Below are 22,135 nucleotides of genomic sequence, written 5' to 3'. Positions count from 1 at the left end.
TGTTATGAAATGTGAAGATTGCACTAAAACCAAGTTCATTATATAACCCTCTGCCAAGGTGCTTACATCTGCTATAGTACAGTGAATGACAGCTTCAGCCAATTAAATTTCACGGCTATGCTAACTGACGAATGAAAGATTGTGGAATATGTACATGCATACTGAGATATACACATGCTATTTATATTTATATTGATAAGAGATACATAACTGAAGGAGTGATATGGCATACAGATTTTATCAGCATGAAATTGGCATGGCTGCCTTGCTCATAAGTGGGGAAGACGTGAGTGCATTTATGAAGGTCATTGAAACAAAAGTGTTATTAGGATTTTTAGTACTGTTGCTTAGTGAACATGCAGGCTGACCAGCCAATCACAGGGGCTTTATCATGTAAATATTTATAACAAAAAAATAAAAAGAACACCCTAAAGAATTTTACACAACAGGAAACGAAAGGCTCCACCATAAATCTATGGTGTCAATCAGAAAATGGTACATTTCAAAGCTTTTCTAAATTAAGCATTTAGAAAATAGTCTAAAGTCCCAAACTTTCAAGAGACCTCCAGCAGGCATGTTGGCTGAGGGTAATAATTCCAGGTTGACCTAACTCTGGAATCTAGGGAAGCAGGATTACTAGGAAATGCAGTTTTGTAGCAGGCAGGCTGTAGTCCTGGACACAAACAAGACATCCGGGCAAATAAAAATCTGCTCTTTCCCTAGCAGAGCAGAAACCTGGAAAGAGGAAGGTTGTGCTGCTAGATCTCTCCTGAAATCTAAGGGCAAGTGACTCCATATTTGCTTGTTTTGTTTTTGGAATGCTGCTGGGGCAGGCACCACTGAGAGAGAGGTCTGAATCAATTTTTTTTTTCATAAATAAAATGGGGCGGGGGATTAAGTTACACTGTCTATACTGCTTTGAAACAAACCCCTGGCAATGGAAGGAGGTTCTTTTGTTGTGTTGTTATAAACTTCATGGACATGGATTTGTTTTGGTTTGACGGTCCACAGGCAACATTTGCATGTTAATAACGTACAATATGCATGTACAGTGAGTATGAGCTCAGGTAGCTGAGACCCTGGTTGTGTGTGTGAAAATGCCTGTATTAATATTATATGATCACTAGTAACTTCTAAAAGTTAAGGGCAAAACTGTTTAAAATAGAAAACTGTTTTAAGCCAAACCCATCGTATTATGTTAATAAAGCTTGTAGTGTGAATGTTTACAATGGGTAGATACACTCAGTGTTATCTAGGGATGGATATATTGCTCTTATAGTATTTAAATGTCTTACATAATTTCCTGGATTTACAATAGACATCATTTAGGCTGGAAGCATTTAAAAAACACCTGGAAAAAAAGTAGAGGACCTGATAAACTTTGAGTACACAAATAATTTGGGTTCTTTGCCGAATACATAAAACACAGTTTGACTTGGTTTGCTGACCTCTTTTTCAATTGGAAAATATGAAATATAAGCCAAGGAAAAGCGTGGGCAGCTAAAGTGTAATGAGAACTAAAATTTGTGCCAAGATATAAAGTCCAAGAGCCAGTAAGATCTAAACTAAAGGAAAAAATTATGTCCAACAGCAAAATGAAGGCCCAATCCAGGTCCCCATAAAGACAATGATAGAAGGCCACAGGCTTGGACAGAAGCAGGATTAGACAGTGAACATTTAAAAATAAGGTACATTGCTTATTTGAATGGTTATTGTTTTATCACAGTTTAGTCCAGGAGTGTGTCAGAAACACTGTACACAGCAATAATTATTCTACAGTCACTGATGTATTTCGGGATATTAATGTTATGGGCAGGCAAAAGAAAGCAATACACCATTACCAAAATATTTGTCCAGTGAGTTCAAAATGGAAAACCACATTTATCAGCCACGGAAGCATGAACTGTAATTTGCAATTCCAAAACAGAACTGTAAGCATTTATATAAATGTAATCCCATTGCACTCATTACAAAAACTTGCTGAGAAACACAAGACTGGTGCTGAGAAGGCTATACTGTTACTCAGCACCATTTGGGATCAGGCGATTGGGGATTTTTGATACTACATAGATATTTTGATAAAGCAGCCACTAAAATAAAGTTTTTTCATATAAATTGTCCAAAGCAGAGCGTTTCCGATACCCGAGGTTCATTTGTGATGGCACTTTGATAAGCTACACTCCCACCCCGTGCCCTCTTTCAATGTGAAACGCCAGAAGGGGAAAAGATATTTTCAGGTGCTTTCTGCCAGTGACATTTGTGTTTTGCAGACATGTTTTTCACTTTATTACCACTAAATAAAAATAACCCTGGTCAAAACAAAAGAGAATAATTAAACTATTTTTAAAAAGTATTTCAAAAAGAGCCTTTTAAAGTTGTCTTACATGCAGTCGGACATAATCAAGTATGAGAGCTTTTTCACTGTTTTAGATCGGACAGTTCTGTCTACCTCTCACTGATTCAGAACCTCTGCAGAGTAGGGGATAATTTCAGAACTAAAATAGAGGTCAGCAAATCCTGGCAAACAATTCCACTACTACTCACTCAAATTAAAAAGTTACTTTGCTTTGATGTGTATGAGCCCCTTTTTTGTTTGTGCAAAGCAAAAACATTTAAGCCATTGAGTTCTACTTACAGGAATGTTTGCAGAACAGGAATTTCAGTTTGCAGCCTCAAGCGTTCATTCCAGAAATGGCTGTATGTTTTATATAGGATTGGACACACTCTGACATGGTAGGGAAACAGAGTATGCAAAACCCTTGCTGGAGCCCTGGCGCGTAGGCAATGAAATGAGCCAGGCAAGGCTCTCAATGCACCCTTTGCTGGTCGGAGGGCATACAACATTATTTTGTGAATGTAATACAATTAAATTAAAATGTACTGCACCCAGTCAGTAAACTTTGTAGCAGCTACCTAGGGGTAGAAGAAAAGGGTTTCAATTTTGCTGTGCTAAATAAAATATTTGAAAAATTCTCTGGAGCTTGAAGTGGGACGACCCCAACAGCAAAGTTAGGGGAGGACAAAGCTACCACTTCTGCAGAATTCAACCTGCATTTTAAAATAATGTAGCTTTTGTATGCTGAAATTGACTTTTCACATGTGAACTGATGTAGTTTGTTCTTTTGGAATCTGCTGAGAGACAGCTCCAATGCATCTGACCTTTACCAAGCAGCAAAGTCAAAAGGAAAATAGTCCGCACTGGGAGCTGTGACAATGACATGAGGTAACATTTTCAAGAGTGCCTAAAATTCCATTTTTGAAAGTGCCATGGGCACTTAGGAACCTAAATCTCATTGACTCAGAATAAGACTTTGGCACCAAAGTGCCTATGGCATTTTTGAAAATGGGACTTAAGGTGCTTTTGAAAATTTTTCCCATGTCACTTTCTCTTTCCTGCTCTTGGCAAAGTTATAGTATGAGAAGCAAAAGACGACACAGCAGCTATTCACAGGGGCAGAAGACCTGGGAAGTCTGAGGCAGGCCTCTTATTGCTGCTAGAGGCCTGGGGAAGGGGAAGATTAGGAGAATCTCAAACAGAGGTGAAAAAAGTAAGCCGGTTCGCCCCGGTACAGCGTACCGGTAAGAGCCGGTGCGCCGTCCCAAGACCGACTTTCCGAGAGGGCAATTTAAAGTCTTGGAGTAGCAGTGGCGGGGCTGCGGCGGGGATTTAAAGAGCCCCGGAGCTCCAGCCACCGCTACTGCCCCAGGGCCCTTTAAATCCCCGCCTGAGCCCTGCTGCCGAAGCCCTGGGGTAGCGGCGATGGGGCTCCGGCGGGGATTTAAAGGGCCCCGGGGCTCCAGCCACCGCTACCGCCCGGGCCCTTTAAATGCCCGCCGGAGCCCCACCGCCGCTACCCCAGGACTTGGGCATCAGGGCTCAGGCGGGGATTTAAAGGGCTCGGGGCTCCAGCAGCTGCTACCACGGCGGAGCCCCAGGCCCTTTAAAGCTCTGCCAGAGCCCAGAGCCCCAGGGTAGTGGTGGCAGCCGGGAACCCCCAGGGCTCCTCAGTGATTTAAGGGGCCCGGGGCTCCGCTGTGGTAGCAGCAGCTGGAGCCCTGGGCCCTTAAATCACCCCCGAGCCCCGGGGCTCCCAGCCGCCTCTGCAGCTGGTAGCTCAGGGGTGATGTAAAGGGCCCTGGGCTCTCAGCCGCCACTACCGCAGCTGGAGCCCTGGCCCTTTAAATCAAGATTTAAAGGGCCCTGGGATTTAAGGCCACGCCTCTTCCGGTTGAGGCCACGCCCCCTGCTCAGGACTCCGGCGTACCGGTAAGTCCTCTAACTTACTTTCACCCCTGGCCCCAAACCCTCCTTCAAAAACTCCTCAAACAAACTTAAAAGTCAAGGGGGTAGGAAGAGACACAGGCCTTTTCCTTCTAGCAGGCAGAGAGACTCAGGGCAAAGCTTCAACTTTATCAGAGGCTAATATGAAACAAGCCCTCCACCAGTGTCCAGTTCCTTGTTGGGAATCCCAGCCTCCTCCTGCTTCCCAGCAGCTGAGATGGGGTCTGGTCTCCTGAACCAAGGCACTGACTCTGGAGTTCTCTAATACCTTCCTCCCCCTCTCCTCAATTTTCATTTCTTCTTGTTGGCTTGTAGGGGTACTCCTCTGTCTACTAAGTGTAACGGGGGAATAGTCCCACTATTGTGGGAAACTTTCCTGGCTTCTGCACTACTCCGGTGAAGTGGGCTAGCGAAAGGATCTGAGTCCTCGCTCCCACTTCCTTTACCCAGTGGCCTCCCCGCCCTTGAGGACTCTCATGTTTAGCAGAGTCCTCGTAACCCCAACAAGGCTGGGCCCAGGATTCCTGGGGGGTTCGACCCCCAACCCTGCTGTGGTCACCTAGGACAGGGGCTAGGGTGTCCCCACTCCGGGGTACTCTCTCTGTACTGGGCACTTCTGTGACCCACTGACCATTACATACAAGTTAAAGCAAATGCAAGTTATTTAATCAACAATTAATTTTAAAAAGAATAAGGAAAAATGGGAAAGGTTAAAGGAAACACATCACCCCGCTCTGTGGCAGGGAACATCACAAACAGTGTCTCTGGAACGTCAGGGCAGTTCACAGTCTGTTCCTTGTAAGTCCCAGGCCTTCTTCTCAGGCCCTGGCTCTGCTGTAGGGATGCTGTGGGTTGGACACTTGCTCTGCTGGTGGCCACACGCTCTCATGCTCTAAGTGGTAGGACCCTTCTTCCCAGTGTTGCCCCCGCCCTGTCGGGGTTACGATCCAAGCCTGGCCTGCAGAGCCTCTTGGCTGAGGCGTCTCCCTGTGCTGGGCCCGCTGCCCAGGGTCGCCCTGGGTCTCCCCAGCTGCTCACCGCACCCAGCTCCGGACTGCTCCAGCCCCAGCTCCACCACTCTGTCTCAGCACTGCTGCTGCTGCTCTGCCTCCAGCTCCCTGGGCTGCTTCTTTGGCCCCTCTGGCTCTGGTTGCTGCAGCTCTGCTCCCAGGACAGGTCTGCTCTGCAGGCTGCTGCTGTGACTCTGCTCCCAGCACTGACCTGCTTCCTGGGCTGCTTTTCTGGCCCCTCTGGCTCTGGTTGCTGCAGCTCTGCTCCCAGGGCAAGTCTGCTCTCTCTGGGCTGTGCCTCTAGCTTTGGGGCTGCAGCTCTGCTCCCAGGACAGGGTCTGCTCTCTCTGGGCTGCTTTTCTGATCCCTCTGGATCTGGCACAACTCTGCTCCCCAGCTCAGCTTGGGCCCCTGCTTTCTCCTTAGCTCGGCCCCACTCTGTCTGACCCAGGCAAATCCAGCTCATATGGAGGACGGGGCCTCCCTGGCCTCCTGACTCCCTGATTAGCCTGCCCGCCCCATCATTCAGGCTGACCTGGAGCATTGGCCTCTCCCCATTGTTCCTGGGAACTATTAGTCTCAGGGTCCTGATTTCCCATAGACCCTTCCCCTTTTAGTACTGGGAGCTAGCCAACCAAAACACCCCCACTGAATGTTAGTAAGGGGGCAAAAGTCCCCTTACATAAGGGTATGGTACTTTTTTCCAGCCTTGGCTAAATATTTAGGTACTAAATCAATTATTACATTTTGCAGCTTGACCTCAGAATACCTTGCCAAGAGGGATAATCATTATTTTCCCCATTTTGCAGGTAATGGAAGCACAGACAAGTGAGAGACAGCTCCAGTGCATCTGTGGCCGCTCTGACTTTCATCAAGCAGCAAAGTCAAAACGAAAAGACTCCGTCAGCGTGGGCAGCTGTGAAAATGCCATGGGAAAATGGGTAACATTTTCAAAAGTGCCTAAAGCAAGCAAGTTAGTGAAAAAGTTGGCAATAAAAACTGTATTTCCTAACTCATAGCCCTATGCAAATCCCCTAGATTACAGTTGCCCCTCTGTTTGAATACATTACAGTAGTTCACCATCATAATGGAGTAGCAACCAACAGAGCAGTAGCTATAACTCAGCTCACATGTGCAACATGCACTACTAGCGCCTACAGAAATAAAGTCATGGAAATCTTAAGGACAAAGTCCGAAACCTCTCGGACATCATCTGATTTCAGGTTTGGTTACAAATTCTAAACTCAGGCAGATTAATCAAAGGTTTGCAAAACCTTGCAGACAGACCTGGACCTAAATTTTTATTTCACCTGGGCTATCTTATGATTTTGCACCAAAGCCACCTGAAAGCATGAGTTTGAATGAGTTTCGTTCACAACTCAGAGAGACACTGAAGAGATGTGAGTCCACGTAAACTGAGATTGAAGTACCTATTCCCACAAAGTATCCCCCGCCCCACCCCCCACAGCATTTCATATTACTCTGATTAGAAGCCTGCATTAACAATACAACACAACAGTTTCCACAACAGCCATTCTCAGCTCACTGTTGGATGAGAAGTCTCTTCAGCACAGCTCTCATCCGCAAAATACACGAGCAAAAAGCAAATTAACTTACAGTATATTAACAAAGAGAATGGCTGCAAGGTCATTTGTCAATGTCATATCTCAATCCCAAGAACACCACTTTCATTATAGTCTCTGCCGCTGGAATAGTGACTTTGACACCCTTTATGCATCCATGTCTGCAGTCTAGCATGCATGGCTACCTCTTGGGTCAGTTATTCAATGGTAGACTATGCAATGGCTGGGACTCTCTCAGTTATGGTTGTGCTGTATAATATAAATATACAAATGCTTATTTGCTATACTCACATGCTCTCATGAAATCAATTTCTATACAGTCTATTCTGTATTAATAAGGAAAAAAATAAAGAGCATCTCATAATTTAGTACTGATGTTTCTCTACTATAACACTGCCTGTCTTGTCTTTGGGATTTATAAACCTAGTTTGTGTAGCCTAATTATTTGAACTGTACATTGTTTTACAAGTCACAGAGGAAGACAGTCTTTCTGCATTGACTTTAAATTCCAAATCTTTGATTTCTTCATTTGGAGATTCCAATGAACTCTTGATAACAATGATTATTTTAGTGCATTGCTTATTTTTTTGCATTGTACTTGAACTGTGTGACTTCAGTATAATACACATTCACACGGCCGGTGATAAGTCAAGTGCCCAACACTGTATGTGCCAAACCCAGTAACATTTGGTCCTAGGCCATAAACATACTTGGCCTCCACAATTTTTGTCTCAAAGAAATTACTGCAATGCTCATCTAAGCTCAGTATTCTTCCATCAACTTGTAACTGATTTTTTAAAATTCATTTCTTCAGCTGTCGAGTATATTTAATCAAGTTCAGCCGTGGCTGAACAGATGTGAAAGGAAATTCCTTGAATTTACTGATGCCAAAAAGTGAAATGCCTTCTATAATTAATGACTTAATCATGCTGTGTACATCCCTTTGCTTTTCAAGGTTTGTGTTTCTGTACTTGTTCTGCCTCAAATCATTTTTAATCTATGATTCTGATCCTGCAAACATTTTGCACATGCTTGACTTGATGCACAAGTTACAGGTGTGTGTAATTGTTTGCAAGATCAGAGCATTCCTTAATCTTAATTGAGGTGACTCTTACATATTTTACCTGAAAATTAAAATCTGACTGTCTTTATTAACATCTTTGTGACGAACTATCATAGGAGCCTTGCATTATTTCTCATCCTCACCACACTGAGGGCAACCAAAAGCAGAAATTGGCACTTTAAAGGTTAGATTTATAAAATTTACCTACAGCTTTCCCCATTGAAAATTAAGTCTCATCAAAATGGCCACTCAGCCTCCCTGTTCTCACTTCCCCCTGCACTAACAGCAACTTTGCCCTTAAACTAACAATCCAAAAGCAACAACAACAAAAATCTACATTTCATCATGCTGGCAGCTGCACATATCCCTTTAGATTGGTTGCAAAACTAACCTGTTGAAAAAGGACAGCAATGTAGTGGTTTCCTTACTGTAATATGACAATTCCTCATTGCAGTAGGAAAATACCACTGTATTTGAAAACATTATGTATGTACATTCCCCCTCAACTTTCTAACCTTCATCCTATGCTACTCTTATTTTCATGAATATTATATTCAGATTTGATTTTTAGCATGTCACTTGTCAATCTGTATTTGCATAGTTTTGTATATGCAACAAACATTTATTTTTAAATTATATTTACTGTAACTTGTGCATGCCAAATAGCCTCTTTTCATAAGAATGGCCATACTGGGTCAGACCAATGGTTCATCTAGCGCAGTATCCTATCATCTGACAGTGGCCAATGCCAGTGCAGAACATGACCTCGTTAAAAAAAACAGCAACAACAACAAAGGACAACAAACTATATTTGGGAGATTATTCAGGGTGGTAATTTAAACTATCATATCAAGCTCTTTTTATTAGAACTATGCTCTACTTTTCTAGAAATATATGGTCTGTTTAGAAGTCTTCACTTTAATCATAATTTCACTTGCACTGTAAACTATATTTGAAAATTCAAAACTATTGCAGAGCTTTTCCTCTTCATTCATCGTAACACTAATATAGCTCAGAGCACTGCAAACTTTTTCTTCCACCCTACATATTGTACACAGAGTGAAATTAAAACACTGATCACTCATGACATTTTTCAAAGTGTAAGAGGTTTTGTGTCAGGGAGGAAGCCAAATTCTAATGTGTGCAATTGGATTCTGCTTTTCTCTAGTTTTAATCGGAGCAGCCATTCTTTATTTTCCCATCTAAAAATTATTGTACAGTGTTACTGGTACCGAAATGTTGCCATCTTCTATATTAAAAGTGGCTGGATTTCAGTAATAGTGAGTGCATGGTAGATTAAAAAAATAATAGCAATTTTAAAAAAATTGATTTTTATTTAAATTATATACAGGGTTTTTTTAAAAAAGACCTGTTGCAAATTAAATTTGAAATGATGAAATCCTATGTTAAAGTCTAGCCTCCTTATAATCTATTATCATAGAATCATAGAATATCAGGGTTGGAAGGGACCCCAGAAGGTCATCTAGTCCAACCCCCTGCTTGAAGCAGGACCAATTCCCAGTTAAATCATCCCAGCCAGGGCTTTGTCAAGCCTGACCTTAAAAACCTCTAAGGAAGGAGATTCTACCACCTCCCTAGGTAACGCATTCCAGTGTTTCACCACCCTCTTAGTGAAAAAGTTTTTCCTAATATCCAATCTAAACCTCCCCCATTGCAACTTGAGACCATTACTCCTCGTTCTGTCATCTGCTACCATTGAGAACAGTCTAGAGCCATCCTCTTTGGAACCCCCTTTCAGGTAGTTGAAAGCAGCTATCAAATCCCCCCTCATTCTTCTCTTCTGCAGACTAAACAATCCCAGCTCCCTCAGCCTCTCTTCATAAGTCATGTGCTCTAGACCCCTAATCATTTTTGTTGCCCTTCGCTGGACTCTCTCCAATTTATCCACATCCTTCTTGTAGTGTGGGGCCCAAAACTGGACACAGTACTCCAGATGAGGCCTCACCAGTGTCGAATAGAGGGGAACGATCACGTCCCTCGATCTGCTCGCTATGCCCCTACTTATACATCCCAAAATGCCATTGGCCTTCTTGGCAACAAGGGCACACTGTTGACTCATATCCAGCTTCTCGTCCACTGTCACCCCTAGGTCCTTTTCCGCAGAACTGCTGCCTAGCCATTCGGTCCCTAGTCTGTAGCGGTGCATTGGATTCTTCCATCCTAAGTGCAGGACCCTGCACTTATCCTTATTGAACCTCATCAGATTTCTTTTGGCCCAATCCTCCAATTTGTCTAGGTCCTTCTGTATCCTATCCCTCCCCTCCAGCGTATCTACCACTCCTCCCAGTTTAGTATCATCTGCAAATTTGCTGAGAGTGCAATCCACACCGTCCTCCAGATCATTTATGAAGATATTGAACAAAACCGGCCCCAGGACCGACCCCTGGGGCACTCCACTTGACACCGGCTGCCAACTAGACATGGAGCCATTAAAATAATTTAAATTAAATACAAAATAATATTAAGTAGTACATATTTGCTGTCAAGTTTTAAAGAAAGTCAAAACACTGAACTGGTGGAGGTCGCTGGCTAAACACCTGGAACAAGAGCCTGAAGAGCTAAACTAAACTACTCCACTTCAATTTCCTCAAATAGTTCAGTTCAATGACTAGTTCATTCAAAGTTAAGAAACGAAAAAGTAGGAAAGCATGTTTTCCTCTTTTAATGTATGTATAAAATCTATGTATAAAAACTAGGTGTGAGAGGATGACATCTACTAGTTCTAAGATCTCTATGGGCATGCTGACAAGAAGTAATCAGTTAAATTCACTAACTATAGATAATACTGACCTTGTTTAATAAATCAGTTATTTTTAAATGCAAAAACATGTTTTGATAAAAAAATTTCTCATGTAGCCAATATATTTAAAGTAGTTTTATTTATTAAAAAATAATGGATATGTTGTTTTGTGCATTTTTAACTGAGTTTGAATTCCCATCCAAATACAACTTGATACAAATAACAAATAAACAGTTAATAATCATCTAGTAAATAAGAAATGCATCATTCGCCATTGTCTAACATCTTAAAGATAAAATTTAAAAACTGAAATAATGTATGTTAAGATATATAATTGCTTAAATAAATATGCATAGGTATGGCGTATCCTCCTGGTTAGGAAAAAGAATGACTAAATTTAGTGTAAAGGCTATATTTAGTTGCAAATCAACATATTTTAATGGTTACCAACCAATGATAATCAACCTTTCTTGAGGAGAAAGTACAAACGTAAAACAATTAAAATGGATTTAAATCCAGGTTTCTTGCTTGGTGATTTAAATCATGATTTACATTGGTGATTTAAATTGCTTTGATTTAAGTCAATCCTGATCCCTACATACATTGTGTGATCTCTACATACATTGTCTGTTATTTTGTTATTATTAGATAGTATTAATACTACAATTAGGATGTCTATAAAAGATGGAAGAGAATTTATAATTAATCTTATATTCACAAGGTTCAACAGTAAGAAGAAAAAACTGAACCGTTGCTAAGTAATATGTTTTACTGGACAGGTGCATTCATTCTTGCAGGGAGGAAGTCAAATACTATGTGTTCACCATTTAAAGTAGTCTTTGTTGCTAAAGTTTATATCTACTTACCTCAAAAGATTGTCACAACTCTTCATAAGCAACCAATTCTAGTTTAAGGATTTCTGGTATACCTTTTTCCCCCCCTGTCACCATGACAGTAAGTGAAAAACTGCTATTTCCAGACTGTTCTGGTACATTTTGACAGGATCATTGCTGCTTTAAAACGCAAAACTCAGTTTATAATTTTATTTTTAAATTTATTTTTTCATCCAAGGTTTTTTCCAATCACATCTGACAGGTTGATCTTTGAATTGAGTTTGAAAAATATGCAAGACATGAAAGTAGTTTCACATTTGACCAGTTTACTGATTCTTCAAATCCTATGCATCAAATTCATTCAGGTAGTTCTAAAGCAGCAAGATGGTTAAGTAAAAACTTCACATTTAATAAAGGCCCCATTCAAGAATTCTTCCTAGCCTTATGACTCACATGCTACCGTGACTGGTGCATTAGAACTATGTAGATTAAATCAGATTAGATACTGATGTCACTTGCCCATGTGTAAAGCTTAGAGCTGGTCAGCTCCACACACAGCCCACACTGTCAAACTGAAAATGGAAAATAGTCAACTAACATCCCCAAAACAAAAGTTTTTGTTTTGTCAAAAATGTGAACTTTCTGATTTTTTCCCCCAGCTAGCTCTAGTAAATTGAGATTAATTCCATTTACTTCAGTGGAGTTATAGTGAAATTAAACCCAGTGTGAGAAATTTCGATCCATAGTGTATGACGTTGGTACACTACATAACCACAGCTGTAAAGTGCCTTAATTGACTACAGTGTCCAAGTTCTAACATCTGTACTGAAGTCTTTAAAAAAACAAAAATAAAAGCCTTCAACTTTCACTGACAAATTGTCATAAGAATGGAAGCCTACTGTGACAAAGTTTCTCCTCTACCTTGGTGGGTCTTGCGCTTATTGGCAGATTTACTCGCCTTGGAGCTTCAGGGCAGCCCTCAGTTTGGCCGTTTTCATAAACCCACAATCCAGGTCAACTCCTCCTGTGTCTGACCAGCAGTTGGGAGGTTTGGGGGGAACCCGGGCCCACCCTCTACTCTGGGTTCCAGCCCAGGGCCCTGTGGAATGCAGCTGTCTAGAGTGCCTCCTGGAACAGCTGTGCAACAGCTACGACTCCCTGGGCTACTTCCCCATGGTCTCCTCCCAACCCCTTCTTTATTCTCACCATAGGACCTTCCTCCTGGTGTCTGATAGTGCTTGTACTTCTCAGTCCTCCAACTGTACGCGTTCTCACTCTCAGTTCCTAGTACCTCTTGCTCCCAGCTCCTCACACGCGCACCACAAACTGAAGTGAGCTCCTTTTTAAACCCAGGTGCCCAGATTAGCCTGCCTTAATTGATTCTAGCAGCTTCTTGATTGGCTGCAGGTGTTCTAATCAGCCTGTCTGTCTTAATTGTCTCCAGAAGGTTCCTGATTGTTCTGGAACCTTCCCTGTTACCTTACCCAGGGAAAAGGGACCTACTTAACCTGGGGCTAATATATCTGCCTTCTATTACTCTCCTGTAGCCATCTGGCCCGACCCTGTCACACTACATGAAACGCTTTACTTGATTTTCCAGTTTTTTTCTCACTCTTCTAATGGATGACTTAGAATATACTAGGGCTTAATACATGAATTAGTTGGCTTTAATTAAGTAATAAAATGGGGTGAATGTTGCTTCTAATTACTTCATAAGAAGTTAGTACAGTACTTTGTCTTATTGTAATATTTGCTTGTTACTGAATGCCCTGGCTTAGTAGCATAAAGTATATGATTCAGTAGTTGTAAGGATTAAAAAAAAAGCTTTAAAAAATTAAATATTCACTGTCACACTTAAGCAAATGTTTAAAAATACATAATTTTAAAACGTTATTAAATTGATCTGTAATTCTTTGTACTTTCCTTTTCCATTGCTGCTGATTAGCAAAGGGGTGTGTGTGTGTAAGCTTTCTTCTTTCTAAACACACTTCAGTAACACAGCCAGAAATGTCAAACTCTCAGCCATGCATATGTAATGTGATAGTCTTCTTTGAGTCATGCCCCCATCTGTATTCCACATGTGGGTGTGTATATGCAGTGACTCCCCTCATGCTTCCAACCAAAAGTATAAAGGGCAGTGAGGGTTGGCACCTCTCCAGTTCCTTCTTACTGACACATGGCCTGAGTCGGAACCCCTATTTCTCCTTCGCTCTTATCTCAATAAGAGTTGTATACTTATATGCATAGTTCTTTCATAGTTTAAATAGCTCAGTTAAGATTAATATAGTGTAGTGTAGTGTAGTTTAGTATAACTAGCATAGAACTTCCCCAGTCGGGGGAAACAACTCCTTGCTATCCGGGGACTATGTCCAGCATCTCAGGCTTCAAGAACTTTGTCTCCTGCCCTCATTCCTTTTTCCAGCAGTGAGGATCATCAACTGTGCCTCTACCATCTGTGTGAGGCATGCAGCATAGCCCTACTGGCCCCGGCAGTTCTAGTTCACACACCTCCTGAAGCTTTCCACCCAATCACCATTCAGGCTCTGGTTATTCCTGGATCTTCTCACACAGGACCAAGGCAGGATCAGGCATCCAAATCCAGACCTCCCTCACCTCACGGCCTGGCGTTTGGGTGGGTGTCTGACATAGAGATTGCATGTTCAGCGCCAGTCTAGCAGATCCTTAACCACAGCAGGAAACAGTCCACCTGAACATATTACCAGGCGAAGCAGAGTTACTCCCTGGAGTGGGCCCACCACCATCACCATTCCCTTGATATGGTGACCATCCGATCACCCTAGACTACCTCTTCATACAGAAAACATCAGGCTTATCTCTCAGCTCTGTTCGTCTTCACCTGGTGGCACTTAGCACCTTCCTCCCCACCATGGGTGGATACTATCTTTATGTACCCTGTGATGGAATGCTTCATGAAAGGCTTGGTCAAAACCTTCCCATCCATTGTCAAACCTACACTCCAGTTGGATCTTAACCTCATTCTCTTCGTTCTTACAGGACCACCCTTCAGACCTATGGCAACTTGTACTATGACCCACCTTTCCATGAAAGTGGCATTCCTAGTTGCCATCACTTTGGCCAGACGGATCAGTGACCTAGCAGCCATGAGGCAGACCCATCCTACATAGTCTTTCACAAGGACAAAGTTTCACTGAGGCTGCACCCCAAAGTCCTCCCCAAGGTTGTGTCCAAATTCCATCTCAACCAATCAATCCACTTACCTGTATTCTGTCCAAAACCACATACCTGTCCTGCCGACAAGAAGCTACACTTCCCCTACATCAGCTGTGCCCTGGCATTCTACCTACAAAGAACTATGCCTTTTAGAAAGTCTCTGAGACTCTTTCCTGCCACAGCAGAGAGATGAAAAGGCCACGCCATAGCCTCACAAAGGATCTCTAAGTGGGTCTCAGGCTGCACACTGGAATGCTGTAAGATATCAAACTTCCACCCTCCCAGGGGTGTTATAACTCACTCTACTTGGGCATAGGACACTTCTTTGGCTTTGTTAGTGGATATTTTGTGGCAGAACATTTGCAACATGGTGCTGTAAATGTGTGGATAGATCACACTATGCTCTGACCCTCACGGCAGCTGCGGATGCAGTTGTAGAACGAGCTATCTTACGAATGGCTCTGCCATAAGCTTCCTTGCACCCACCTTCACACTGATCACTGCTCACAAGTCACCCACATGTGGAATACACATAGGGACCATCACTCAAAGAAGAAGAGCAGGTTACTTACTGTAACTGGAGGTTCTTTGAGATGTGTGGTCCCTATCTGTATTCCACTACCCACCCTTAGGACTTGGTTGCTTTGTGGTAAGAAGAGGAACTGGAATGGCATCAACCCACACTGCCACTTATACCCTCAGTCAGGAGCATTAGGGGAGATACTGCGCATGTGTGGGCCAATGGATACTGTTTGGAGAAAACTCAAGCTCATGGTGTGCATGCACACCATGTGTGGATACAGAAAGGGAACACTCATATCAAAGAACCTCCAATTACAGTAAGTAACCTCATTCATCTCTATGAGTCCAGTATTGCAAATTTAGTGAGCTGTAATGCAAGCTGAAATCAGTGGGAGTTCTCTCTCTTTCTCTGGATCATGGCAAATGGAAGACATTATGTGGACTATGGCATCAGTGAGAAGAGGGCTGCTTTCTAAAAGAAGAAAGCTTGTATACATACCTAAATGCTTTCAAATACATAGTTCCTAGTAATAAATACAGAAAAAGTTAATATTTTAGCAAAGTCCTTTTAAACAATTCCCAATTAAGAAGTATGCCTGAGCATGTCTGCTCTTACAACACTGTGTTGATTTCCACAACTTCTCATTACTGATTTATCAGATAAGCACGTACAAACCACAGAATATTATTTTAGTGGAATACATTCAAGGGTACACATGTATCAGACAGACCACTCTGCAGTGTAGCTTTTAGACTGTGGAATCTGAAATGCCAGCAGCCACTCTTCTTATTTTTTTCCATTACTCTTTCCTGCAGAGTAGCTTTATCTGCTAGAATAGCCCAATACTTTCCCCCAGGGTTAGTAATTTTATTTACATTTATTTTTATCTCCAACCTCCTGAAAGCACTTTTTTCCAATGTGCATTTTCTATTGACAGTATCATAGTTATTCCTGATTACAGCCATCATGTACTTAATAACCCTCTGCTTGTTGGCCTTTCTTGAAACCAAGCCATTTTTTCCTTTAAAATTTGTGTGTTAAACTTTCTCCTTTTCCTCAATATGTTCACGCAGCAGAATCTATGCACCCACCTGTAACACACCTTGGGTGACAGGAGTCAATTTCAACCTACCAGCAAAGCATACTTAAAAGCATTCTTTTAACCAAATACTACACATAGCACGCAAAGTGATAAGTAATTCAAAGAAAAGATTTATCAGCTAACAATATCCCAAAAAAATGAACTGGATCCCTCAGCCAGAAGGGGCCTGACTGAAATCCTGTTGAAGTCAATGGAAAAACTTTCACTGACTTCAGTGAGATTTAGATCAGGGCCTATGGAGTTGTCATCACAAATGTTTGTGAATTTTTATGTTCCCACGTGCTGCTAAGAGATCATCTTACTCACTGCCCAGGCTGACCTCATCAGTTGCAACCATCTTTATTTACATCTCTAATGTCCCTGATGTCATTCCCATATTGATCTACTTTATTCTGCTCCAGTGGTTCTCAACCAGGGGTAGCAGAGGTCTTCCAGGGGGTACATCAACTCATCTAAATATTTGCCTAGTTTTACAACAGGCTACATAAAAAGCACTAGCGAAGTCAGTAAAAACTAAAATTTCATACAGACAATGACTTGTTTATACTGCTCTATATACTATACACTGAAATGTAAGTACAATATTTATCTTCCAATCAATTTATTTTATAATTATATGGTAAAAATGTATTTTTATGTCTGATTTTGTAAGCGAGTAGTTTTTAAGTGAGGTTAAACTTGGGGGTACGCAATACAAATCAGGCTCTTGAAAGGGGTACAGTAGTCTGGAAAGGTTGACAGACACTGTTCTACTCCATATTGTGTTTTCCACACTCAGTGCTAAAAGGGTTACATTGTCAATTCTCCCTTTTGTGGAACGTGCAATGTGCAATTCATTAAGCCTTCAGGCAAGTGAAAGATAAACATGACAAACATGGGAGTGAATAGAAAAGGAGTACTTGTGGCACCTTAGAGACTAACCAATTTATTTGAGCATGAGCTTTTGTGAGCTCATACAACATATGCATCCGATGAAGTGAGCTGTAGCTCACGAAAGCTCATGCTCAAATAAATTGGTTAGTCTCTAAGGTGCCACAAGTACTCCTTTTCTTTTTGCGAATACAGACTAACACGGCTGTTACTCTGAAACATGGGAGTGAATGATAAAGGAGAATCAGAATATGAGTCACCCTGGTGCACAGTTTGAAAACTGCCACCAGACAACTGGCCTAGCCTTATGGCAGGGCTAGAGTGGCAGAACAGCAACAAGGGGAACATTAGCACCAATAGCAAGTCTGAAGTGATGGTGAACAAATATTAGATACCACGGGCTTCCAGCCATCCAAATTGGTGGTGGCCATGTAACCAGCAATGATGGCCTTGCTATTGGCCAGTGAGCTCCATGGCTTCCTATTTGATGGTTGTGATTACCTTGATAAGTGGAATGCAAACCTTCCAATTCTCCACTGTATTGCCATGGTGATCATAGGAGAAGTCACAGGGCAGGGTCTCTGCTTCTTGTCCCTGATATCATTCCCATCCATCCCACACCTTCTAGGGTCCTTGGTTATGAGAAGGGGGGAGCAGCAGAGTCATAGCTATCATACACAAAGAGTATTTGGATTTTTTCCATACAGGATACCTGTACAGAGGCCTTCTCCCCACAGGGAAGTTACACTTTCCAGAGAATAGGTGTGATGCATGGCCAGAAAGGGTTAAACATCCTGCATGATAAATTACTCAGATTCAACACTTAAAGACATATGGGGAGATAAAGTTTGTGTTTTTGTGTATTTACATACATATGGATAGTGGTCAACAATGTAATCAACAGTTCCTATCTACACTGTATTCTGTTAATTCAGAGATCAAAAGAACATCCACTGAATGCATCCAATGAAGTGAGCTGTAGCTCACGAAAGCTTAAGCTCAAATAAATTTGTTAGTCTCTAAGGTGCCACAAGTACCCCTTTTCTTTTTGCGAATACAGACTAACACGGCTGCTACTCTGAAACCTAGCACTTAAATGAATTGTAAACATGGGATATCGCTGTATTCATCTCTCTTTGAAGTGTATAGCAAATCACCTGTGAATGGTGGAAAAACAGGCAATTGCCTTATGTTAATCTGTGTGAATAATTAACGACGATGCTTAAGAAATGAGGGCCTATTGTTCCCTGAGGGACTCCAACCTGTCAAAGGAGGCTTGAAATTGTATAAAAGATGTTTGGGTCACAATCCTTTTTATCTCAGACCTGCTTAAGCTTCATCAGGGGAAGTTTCAGTCACCAGATTGAGATCCCAGTTATGCTGGTACACCCTTAACAGGATATTGGACATTGGACTATAACATATGGGCTAAATTCGAAAAGAACTCTTTTAGAACTCTTTGCAACTACAAAGCTCACCATCTCTGCTATGAAATCTGAACCTCAAGAATTGAAGTCATGTCTGTATGTATATTGATCTTCATCATTCTTGACATGGGTAACTAGGTGGAGGCCTGAGGGTGGGTTACTTTAAGGGAACTGTGTTGTTGGCTTCTGAGCAACCAGTGAGGTAATAAAGAAGCTGTTTTGTGCTGCCTTGGTAAATCTAAGTATTGAAATATCCACCAGTTTTGGAGTTTGTCTGCCCCATTCTTTGCAGTTCACCCTAATTGAGTAACCTCAGCTGGCTCCCCCCAGGACCCCAGTCACAATAGGCATTAAGAGAAAGAAAGAAAGAAAGAAAGAAAGAAAGAAAGAAAGAAAGAAAGAAAGAAAGAAAGAAAGAAAGAAAGAAAGAAAGAAAGAAAGAAAGAAAGATGTGGTTTGCAGCCTTCAGTCCTGATACAGTTGAGATAGTAATGGAATTCATTTTTCCTCACTGATTTGAGGAAAGCCAGTCATTAGGGCCGATGGAGGTTTTGTTGTGGGATATGGCTCATACTCTCAGTACAAGAGGTGGGTGGCTTACAAATTTCTGTGACTCCGTGATTGGCCATGTGGCTCTTAAGCGTCTCAGTTTCATTTGCTGAGATGGGAGGTCACGTATACGTATAGGAGAGAGAAGTACTTGCAGGAATGTCCTAGGTGCTACCACCCAGACATTTGCTTTTAGATGTTGTTAGGCCAATCCCGCCATCTTCCTTTTTAATCAGTGCATGCCTGTTTTCCCTCTGCTGGCCTGGGGCAATAAGAGTTAATTATTTGTGAAGATGGAGACAAAACTGGCAAAAAGCAAGCTGCTTCTATTTACACTGAAGGAGTCCAGCAACAATAAGGAGAGCGTTCGAAAAATCTGGCAATAACAAAAAGGCCTGTATATGCTCAGGAAAAAAAAAGAATGATCTGGTATAAAGCTCACCAAATGCGTAGAGCTGCAGGGTGAAAATATTCTCTAACGAAAGCAAAAGATAAACTTTTTTAAATCCTGTGTTCGCACTGATAAAAGCCAGGTGCTGATATAGTAAACATTATGACCTCTAGAAGTGGGAACAGAAATATTGTCAATTGAAATTATGATGTTTCATTAAACCATACAAGGTGTTTAATTTTCCACAACTACTGGATTTTGTTTTTTGCCATTTCACTTAGTCATCTGAAAGCCCTGTAGCCTTGAAAGGAGACATATAACAGTATAATAATGCCTTTAATACTTTATCATATTTCAAAAATAGATTAGAAAATGGCCCTAATACATGGAATTTCTTTAAAGAGCAGCTTCCTCCAATGTGATTGGCAAGTGGCATAGGGCAGCATTTCAAATCTCTCTCCAATTAATCACCTGATTAGATTATTTATAAGAGAAAGTAGCAATGTAATTCTATCTACCCTCTTTATTGAGTTAACACTCATTCAGGTAGATTGTGAGCACAGTAGCATCAGTGTACAATGAGAGAGCATCAGAAATCTCTTCACATACTCTGGTTATGTGTCAGTGTAACTGAAGTCCAAATATGGCATTCAGATTATCATTTTAAGAGAATCACGTTATTATCCCTTTCAGTCTGAGGTTGGAAACATGGATATTTTATCTAGGACAAAAGGAAAATCAGTAAGTGCTGAAGACTTCAAAGTCCACATCTCAGAGGGAATTTTATTTTTGTTTTGTAGCTTTTGCAAATAGTTCTGCTCTTCCAAATGTGCAATGCCTCCAAACACCATGCTGGGCTGTTGATGGATAGAAGGTACACTGGTACTTTTTCAAACACAGTTTTTACCTCTGATTGTCTAGTACATTTTTTTTCCATTTGAACAAGTTATTAGTATGCCTGTTTTACAAGTGTTAGAAAAAGAATCCCAGGATTTTGCCTCCTGTGTGTTTTTGCCTTGCTTCCTCATGGTCCATGATGCCAGCGGAAGGTGTCAGCACTATGTACCCAAACTGACGTGAAGGCAAAAGGTTGTTCTACCACTTTTCCAGGTCCTTCAACTGAACATCAAATCTGGGACTGATCACACCACACTTGTTCAGTCTGCCTGTGAGATTAACAACAATTTTCCCAGCTCTGTGATCGTCAATGATCTCAAATTCACCAATGTAACAATGCTTCATCATCACAGTTAAAAACCGGACATTACTTTAGAGCACGGTCTAATGAGAACTTGACGTGTTCCATGTTTCTCTGCATTGTTGATGCTCTTAAGGGGATCGGCCAGAACTTAAAGTGACAATTTCAAGAGTTGCCTTTTCCTCTAGCTTCCATGGACAATACATCTTAATGTGCCAATTTGCTTCCCACAATTTGCCAATTTGACATTAATATTTACCTTCCAAATTAATCTATTATAGGAGAGACAGAAAATCAATCTACAATCAAATATCTGAATTTCTCCAGTGGAAGGCATATTCAGTCAGATCAATGATTTTGAGACAAACCTAGGCATCAGGATGAGCTAATTATTTAATCTGATTTAACAGTGAAGACATTCTGCTACTCTAGTTAAGATCACGGAAAACAAAGCAGTAAATTTGGCTTCGTGAAACAGATTTGGAATTAACCTATTCTATGCAGTTTTTGTTTAGCAGTTTTTGAATATGTAACCCAAGGATAAAAAAGGGCATACTTTTGTTTTAGGGCCTCAAAGCAAAGAATACTTAATGTACGTCTGTGCAGCAAAGTCATTTGAAAAGGATCACCCTCCTCTATAGCTGGGATGAAGGTGATAATTTAGGTGCTATTCTACTTGTTAAGAGTTTTGCCAATCCCAATATAAAGAATCAAAGTGGCAAACACTCCTGTTTTTGTTGCCTTCACATTTGAGAGCTACATTTAATGGAATATGGAAACACATACAGAAGAGAAGGCGATTTCACACAGTAGCAAATGGAAGAGTTTGAACTTTTAAGTTTGTAGTGTTAATCCCCTCTATGGGGTTTCTGACATCCTACAGGCAATCCACACTGTTTGTTTTTATGCCTTTTCTGTCTTTGCAGAAATAGAAAGTCATTAAATATGCCCAAGTGGGAAATGAACGGCAGTAAACAGGGAAGAAGAAGAAGAAGAAGAAAACTAAAAGCACTAAAATACTGATTAAACAGAAAAATGGAAATAAATCTATGTTCATTAATATTTATCTGTGGTAATTCATTTAAAGTGATTGTTTCTACAATGTACATTATCGAAAATTAGCTGAAATGGAACCACCCAAATTAAAATGTTCAATGAAGGGAAATACCTTAGAAAACAGTCAAAACGGAGACACCGATATATCAGCTACCAGTGAAGTGGACTTCTTCTTTCTCTAAAGTTTTATTCAGAAGACAAGCATTGCTTGTGAGTGATAGCACATTATCTTTTAAATTGGTTCATCAAACATACAACAGCCTTACTCTCTAGTGAAGATGATCCATAAAAACTC

The 22,135-nt window shown here is 41.3% G+C and overlaps 1 protein-coding gene, 1 long non-coding RNA gene and 1 pseudogene across 7 annotated transcripts in view; 1 reads left to right on the top strand and 2 right to left on the bottom strand.

Annotated features, from left to right (window-relative positions):
• Positions 1-22,135, bottom strand: part of DIP2C (disco interacting protein 2 homolog C) — a 478,491-nt gene that overhangs the window by 230,690 nt on the left and 225,666 nt on the right. The gene's annotated exons all lie outside the window — the stretch shown is intronic.
• On the top strand, positions 654-21,824 carry LOC141981789 (uncharacterized). Of its 2 annotated transcripts, none has more exons than XR_012637921.1 (3): positions 654-782; positions 6,102-6,233; positions 21,711-21,824. It is a non-coding gene; the product is annotated as an uncharacterized LOC141981789 (long non-coding RNA). The 2 variants fall into 2 exon arrangements; XR_012637922.1 differs by having other exon boundaries at positions 731-850.
• Positions 20,498-20,935, bottom strand: LOC141981788 (small ribosomal subunit protein uS8-like; annotated as a pseudogene).

This window comes from Natator depressus, chromosome 2 (genome assembly GCF_965152275.1).
Source record: "Natator depressus isolate rNatDep1 chromosome 2, rNatDep2.hap1, whole genome shotgun sequence".
NCBI classification, from domain to species: Eukaryota; Metazoa; Chordata; order Testudines; family Cheloniidae; genus Natator; species Natator depressus.
Note: the sequence above shows the minus strand (reverse complement) of the source record. Positions and strands in the feature narration are given on the sequence as shown.